Below are 8168 nucleotides of genomic sequence, written 5' to 3' on the forward strand. Positions count from 1 at the left end.
CTGCTGATTGGCTCCGGGCGGTGACGTCACACGGGAAAAAGTTGGGACAGAAGAAACCTCTGCCCGACAGGTGGCGCAGCCCGGCTGCGTTCCTGGGCCAGGCCTGTTTCCTGGGCCAGATGACAGAAGTTTCCCAAAGAAATGTGTTCCATCTGCGCGAAGGCCTCACTTTTTAAACCCCTTCTGAAGTGTCTTCACTGGGCTTTGGGATGCTTCGACTTGAAGAGGAACAGAGGCACAGACTGAACTCAGAAGGGCTTCTTGAAAAAGAGAGGACTGTGAGGGATAAAGATGTCCTCGGGCATTCTGCGAAGGGACGGGTGGGCAGTAGGAGGAGAGAGTACGAATCAACTGAATAGGCGTCTTGAGAAGTCCAGTGTTCGCAGAGGAGACGATCTAGATCTCATTGACTCCAGGCTTGGGGAAGAAGCCTTCTGAATACGAATATTTATTTCACTGCTTCGAGAAATATTGCAGATTCTTTACTACGTCGTTTTGGATTTCAAGCACAGAGTGGACAGTCAGATGCTAAAAGAACAAATTCAGGGTTATTGTGCAGTATTGCTCATCATTTACTATGAGATGTCTAGTTGCAATTAAGGGTGGACTTTGTAGAAAGACCAGACGCAATCCTTTAGTCCTTAGATTCGCTTGTTGGATACAGGCAAGGGATCCATTAAACGCAAGAGTTCAGAGTAGGAGTGAAGCATGGTGGATAGTGCAGGATTACAAGTAAGGACGCTGAATTGGGATCCCTCCAACTCTAACTTTGTGATCATGGTCAGTTTAATCTTAGTCATCTGAGGCAACCAGCTGGGAAACTGGAAAGAGTACTGTTCAAATGGGTTACTACCTGTGTGACCTTGAAAGTCATATAATATTCTCGAACCTCAGTTTCTTCATATGTAAAATGAAGGCCTTGAATTATGAGACTTCTGAGGTCCTTTCCAGCTCTGAATCTAATAATTCAATTATCATTTGTAAAGTAGATACAATACTTGAGGTATCTACTTGTTATATTCTTGTGATGTAAAGTGCTTTCAAAATCTTAAACACTATTCTATTAAAATATTTCTTGAGCCATCATTTGTGTAATGATTGTGCTCGAAGTTGTAAGGGAAACAAAATAAGTTGAGGTATCTACTTGAAGGATAAGAGTCATAATGGTGACAAGATCTGTTTTAAGGTTTGCAAAGGATTTGTGAGTTCATCAGTATGGGTATATCCTCCACTAGACCCATACTAGAATTTATTAGGCAATTGTAATAGAGCTGTAATAGTTGAAAAATTCATCCCATTGTAGCCAGCTTGGCCATGAGCCTCAGTAAAATATTTTTTGAGAATATTACTGTTTTTAATCATTCAAATAGTTCAATATCCATCTCAAATTCTTTATTATACTCAGGAGCACAACTTGAAGCTAGTTAAATAGTTTTCACAATTTTTTAAAACGGTTTTTAGATAATAATATGCAATTTACCATGAAAATATTTGGCATTTAAAAAAATTCTTAACAGGCACTTACATGAGGGAATAAAATCAATCTGTTTCTGGACATCCACATTAATGGATATCCTATACACAGTACATAGAATCTTCTGCCAATAAGAAGAATTAAGTGCTGACTGTTTTGTCAAAATTGAATAGTAGAAAAACAGATCTTAGATAAATGTAATCCAGATGATTTTAGCTTACACATAAAGTTAATTGATAAGGCTTGCACTGAGCTTTATTAAAAAAATCTTAGGTGGTCCATGATCCTTAAGAGCAAGTGGCTTCTGTGCATCAGATGAGAAATATATATATGTATGTGTGTGTGTGTGTGTATATATATACACACATATATACATATATATAATTAATTATATCTAAGAACTAAACTCATGCTTGTGAACATATGTGAACAATTGCAGCCTTCTCTTTAGAATCTCAACAAATGAGGACTTAAATTCAATATTAAACAAAAGTAAGACAGACATTGTATTTCCTAGAAAAGTTAGCTTGTGAAATCTGAGTTGTAATGGATCAGAGATGATACAAAGTCCATCTACCCTACTAATGAATAGGTTTGTGAATTTAAAAATTAGTGTTTTCTGCATACACATCTAAAATTTCCCTAGTACTTAAAAGAAATAAAATGCCTTAAAGTATGGGGGGAAATCTTATATGAAAATTCAAAATTTTAAAATATTAACAACATTGTAGAAAATCTACAGAAGTGTTGTAAACTAGGAATGGCAAAAAGGGAGAATGAAATTAAAATGACCAACCTACCATGTTACATGCTTCCTTAATTTGCAAGGTTATAATGAAGCTATAAATTTAAAACATTATGGAATGGGAGCCTCAGAACAAAAAATTATATATAAACTTCTCAGACACATACAAGACTTTTAAAAGAATATTTGGTGAGAAGTGTACACATAGAATACCTAGTTCTAAATGTTTATATAACACCATAACCACTTGAATTTTTTTTTTTGATGAGGCAATTGGGGTTAAGTGACTTACCCAGGGTCACATTGCTAGTAAGTGTCAAGTGTCTGGTCTGAAACTGGTTTTGAACTCGGGTCCTCCTGACTCCAGGGTTGATGCTGTGTCCACTGTGCCACATAGCTGTCTCTTGAATTTTCTAATATCATCTAAATGCACATCTTGTTTTGGAGAGAATATCAATGTCCTAGAAGTGGATGGGGGCAAGAAGTTTTATAATCTATATCATATAGAAGGAAAATAAAATTATAAAATATTAACATATTTCAGTGTATATTATCAAATGAAAGTATGAAATTAAAAAAAAAACCTAGCAAAAAAACCTTGAGAAAGTTCCAATGTTTCAGGGGAAAAAATATTTTGAAGAAAGTTTAGTTAGTCTTTAGCAAAATAAATACAGGAGGATCAGATTAAGGATAACAATTATGAATGGAATTTAGGCCTATTTTTCCCCCCTATAGGCTACAACCATATCGAATCTTTTGAATTTTCACAGTTTTCCTTCATCCTTAATTCATATTTGAGGCTGCTGAGCGTACACCTGTGGTTCTGGAGATTCAAAATGCTGGTGAAAGTTTGTTCTCTTAACTTTCTCAGTTTCTCACAAGCTTTTCTCCATAACATGATCTTTTACTGCTTGAAGTACCATCTGCCTTCCTTATTCATGAGGACTAGTTTCAAAAAGATATACTTAGAAATTATTATTCACACCTCACTGATGTGAATAAAGTTGGGTCATATCCTGCTGGAAGGAGTCAATTCACCTTTAGCTGGTATCCCATCCATTATATCTTATTTAGCTATGGCCTCTATTTATGTTGTGCTGGGCTTAATTCTAATGATCTCTTTGTATGGACTGTAACATCATACGCTGAATTTTTATTCTTACTAATAAGAATTATTTTCCAATTATGACATCTTTTAAGTGATACTTTAAAGATGTATTATATTCAAATTCTACATGTAGACAATTTCAATGCTGATTTCCATCTTAATAGAATTGTTAGTATCAGAATAGGTTCAAGCTGATAAATGATACCAAGTCTGATAGTAATCTTATTATATTAGCACTTTAAGAAAATAATTATCTTGAAACAGATTCACCATCATAGAAGAAGTGTGTTTTTTCTACTTTGCTATCTTCTCTGTGAGACAACTTATTGTCCACCATCAACCCAGATAGAAAACCAAGCCTAGTGTCTCTTGGCAAATCTAGCTAAATTGACCCTCCAATCACAGGTTTTCATCACTGTAGGTCTTTCCAAGTTGGTAGAAGAGGCAGAACTTGAGCTCTACTGATAAATCTTTCAAGAATTGGGATAAACAGTTTTCAACAAGTTTAAAATCTTTGGGAAGATTTATGGTTAGAAAAGTGACATGAAAGGCATAAAAAAGTCCACATTTCCCACATATACTCCAGCAAAAATCTAAAAAGGCACAAGATGAAATAATGGTCAAAAAATTCAAAGAGAAACAATAGTAAATGCCTTCATCCAGACCAAAATTGGAGAAAAAAACAGGAATTATGGTCACTGGGAGAGAGATTCCACTAGAAAAGCCAGCATCAGCTTAGATAAACAGGCTGGAAGTCTGCGCCTGAGGGAGCACCTGAGGCTTGCAACCTTCTGAAGGGAAAGTGTAAATTCAGTGAAAGTTCACAGATGGGAGCCCTCTGGAGGCTAGGAGCTAGCAGTGCTCTGACATAGATACTTGGGGTAGTGGGACTGGAGTGGGGAGCTGAAGATTGCAGCACTCTAACCCAGAGTGATACATATGCCTGGAGTGCTGTCCCTCCTCACTTCTGTTCCCTAGTGTCCCTAGATTCCTTGAAGAATCAGCTCAATTCCCATCTTTTTAAGAAACATTTTCCTGGTCTTAATGCAAGGTTAGCTTTGCCCTAACGCAGCAAGGATATGTAACAAGTTTTAAAATTAATTATCTGAAATTTAAAAAAAACAACTGAGGTACAAATATGAAGTAATAAATAATGATTTAATAGTAAGGCAATCAAGTTACCATTTAATCAGGTCAACGAATTAGTGACAAAGGAGTGATTTACAGAGCTTATTTTTATAACAGAAAAAAAGGAATGAAAAAAATGGGAAACTTGTTTTGAACATAATTCAGTTAGACAAGACAGGTCATCTGACTAGTTCATTTCTTCCAGGCAACATCTAGCTGTCAAAGTGATATTACTCCAGAAGTCCTTGCCCTACAGGTGATGCCTTTTGTGACCAGAAAGCTTGCTGGGAAAAAGGAACTTGTGGTTTGTAGTTATCAATCATCCCTCCCCCCTTCCCCATCTTCCAGCTGCCAGCCTTAGAAGATTCTATTGCTCAACTTAGACTTAATCTCTAGCTAAAGAAAAAAAAAACTTAACCCCTTACACTGGAAAGAGGAACTTAACCTTTAGTCAATTCCCCCTTTCTCCAGCTGCTAGAAAGGGGAACTTAGCCTTTAAAAAGAGTCTTATAATCCTATGATTATTTTATTTCTAGAAAGATACATCTTACTCTAAATTATCTGCTGCTAAATGAAAATGTCTTATCAACCTATCCACTAAATTTATAGGTAACCTAGACTTAAGAGAACATCTATATTAGTATAGCTTAGCTGTTAGGGCTAGCTTTTCCTAAAGATGGGAGCTTAATCCTACAATCAAACTAAAAATCAAAGTTATCAATACTAATTGATTTCCTTTTCACAAGGAAACAATGCACTCTGGAAAGATTATTTACACAAGATTCAGAAACGAATATACTAACACTACTAGGTGCTGAGGAAGATGGAAAGCAATCTGTCAGAAAGTAGGTTTGTTAAATACAAGATCACGTAGGAAAGAGGGCACTTGTGAGTAAGAGGATCAGGAAAAACTTCATTTATAAGTTAGTACTTGAGCTGCATTTTTTAAAGTATATAACAATTTCAGTAAGAAGTCTGGAGAGACTTGCAGCTAGTTGTTGAATTTGTAATATATTTTTTTAAAAAAGGAAATGTATATAAAAAGATTTGACGTTTTGTATACTATCTTTTTGTTGTCTGAGAAATGTTCATGTTTGTTGTTCGTCAGGTTCAGAATAACAAAAAATTAAAATCCTGGGGGGAAAAAACTAAAGGGAAGATGACTTACATAAATATAGAGAGGATGTTTTTCTGTGTTTTCTATTATATGAGACAGGAGTGAGGGAGGAGATAGTAACAGAAGGAATCTGGGTAATATGAGACCAGAAGGAGAGAAGAGGGAGATTCCAGTGAATGAGCTGATTTTTTTTTTGATAAAATATGCAGCAAGGTTCTTAGCTGAGACACACACACACACACACACACACACACAGAGAAAGAGACAGACAGAGAGAGAGAGGGAGAGAGAGAGAGAGAGAGAGAGAGAGAGAGAGAGGAGAGAGAGAGAGAGAGAGAGAGAGAGAGAGAGAGAGAGAGAGAGAGAGAGAGCTCTATGGGAGGTTTGAGGATATATGGAAAGGTTTGGAAGACTTGCTGTGGTGAGTGGAACATTGTGTTAATTAGGGAGGTTTAAAAAGATTGTCTTGAAATGGTGAGAGCCAAGTTGAAGTTATGTAGCATAAATTAGTAGTGGACCCAGTTAGAACATTTGACTTTTCCCGTCATATTTGTTCTGCAGTCCCTGTGAACAAAAGAAGTGGGAGTGTTCCAAGGCCGAGGCTTTGCGGGGCAAGTTTAGCAATATAATAAGGGGGCTAGGAACTCAAGTAAAGAGAACAGTATAGAGTAAATTATTTGGTAAGTAGAATAGTAGAATAGGAAATGTATTGGATTTGGGATTAGAGGACCTAGGTTTAAATCACTTAAACTCTCTGTGTGGGCCTCAATTTTCTCATTTGAAAATGAGGTATTGGATTCAATGACTTTTAAAGACTCCTCTAGTTCTAAATCTATTATACTATTTTCACAGTGAACCAGTCATTTAGTTGATTCCTTTGTCTCATATCAATTATTTATACCAAATTTATTGTATCAATCAATCAACTAGTGTTTATTAAGTAGCAGGAGCCATGAGCTATGCTAGGTACTTGGGACATAAAGAAAAATATTAAATACTCCCTGACCTCAGAGAGCTTACCTTCTATCTAAGGAGACGTGTCACATACTGTATACATATATATGTATATGTATGCACATAATATATATATGTATATATGTGTGTATACATGTGTATATTTGATATGTATGTATGTATATGTTACACATGTGTATATATTTTATACACATATATTTTTATAATACATAAATTTATGTACACATATATACATATAGTACCCAATATATGTAAGTATATGTATTGTTCAGTCATTTTCAGTTGTGTCTGACTTTTCATGACCCCATTTGGGGTTTCCTTGACAAAGATACTGGAATGATTTGCCATTTCCTTTTCTAGCTCATTTTACAGATGAAGAAACTGAGGCAAATAGGGTTAAATGACTTGACTAGCATCACAAAACTAGTAAGAGTCTGAGGCCAGACTTGAACTCATGAAGATGAGTCTTCCTTACTCCAGGCTCGTCACTCTATCTACTGTGCCACCAAGTAGAAATAATTTGTTGTCATTGATGACAATATAGTCAGGCTTTAGGGAAGACTGTATTCTGAAATGAAAAGAAAATTTCATGTAGTTAACCTTTGGGGGAAAACTGACTTTTCTTTGCAAAGTTTCCCATATTTGCTTTTGCATTTTGTAACACGATCCTTTCAGGCACAGACATGATAGGAAAATATTTTCATTTAACCTATGTCTACATGATTTCCTTCAAGTTATAAATCTCCAGACCTATTAGTTTATGGACAACAATTTTTCTTGGATAAATGGGCATATGCAATGTGCCAGAATAGAAAGAGTGCTAGAATCTGGCACTGACACTTACTACTTGGGCAGATTGTTTCACTGCTCTAGGCCTGAGTTTTCTCATCTGTCAAATGAAGGTACATACCTAATTTAAGGTATTTCAGAGTCTGGTTACCAAGAGAAATCACTCACCATCAATTTATTGATTATGGGCTAGCCTAGTTAAGAAATTGATTATTAATACCTGGAAACTCTGTCTCTTGGGGTTTTCTTTGTGACAACCCACTGGAAAATGCAGGAGGGAACTGAATGATGTGTTCCAAAGGGAAATGGAATCCAGAATGACCTAAACTGCAAATTTGAGCCTAACAATAAATAAAAAAGATGGACATTTAATAATAAAGTATTCAAAACATTTTTAGGAAGAAAACAAAGAGATCATTTGGAATGAGTAAAATTAAGACATACAAAACTAAAGAGCAGGTGTATACTTTCAAATAGGAAACTCCCATGACAGTGAAACAACCCTGATTGGTGGACATTTAATGAGGAGTTAGGTTAGAAACTTTCAGCCCCTCTCAATTACCACATCATTGCAGGGAGGCAAGGTGAAGGGGAAAGTCAGCTGAGAGTCTGACCTGGTCATGAGTTTTGAACCATAGAGATCATGTATTCCATTCCCCTCATTTGACAGATGAGAAAATTCAGGCCTAAAGGAAATCATGTAGACATAGGTTAAATGAAAGTTTCTACCATACTGCCTTTGAGTTTTTTGTTTGTTACATGCTCAGAGCACAGTCCTATTGTAACCAAAGATTGACATAATGAACATGAATAGAATTCCTAGAATTCTTAT

General features: G+C 35.8%; 1 pseudogene; it reads right to left on the bottom strand.

Moving 5' to 3' along the window:
- Nucleotides 1-3007: 3007 nt before the first annotated feature.
- On the bottom strand, nt 3008-3507 carry LOC110194207 (vacuolar protein sorting-associated protein 26A pseudogene; annotated as a pseudogene).
- Between the last annotated feature and the right edge of the window lie 4661 nt (nt 3508-8168).

Source organism: Phascolarctos cinereus, unplaced genomic scaffold (assembly GCF_003287225.1).
Source record: "Phascolarctos cinereus isolate Bilbo 61053 unplaced genomic scaffold, phaCin_HiC Scaffold_5;HRSCAF=322, whole genome shotgun sequence".
NCBI classification, from domain to species: domain Eukaryota; kingdom Metazoa; phylum Chordata; class Mammalia; order Diprotodontia; family Phascolarctidae; genus Phascolarctos; species Phascolarctos cinereus.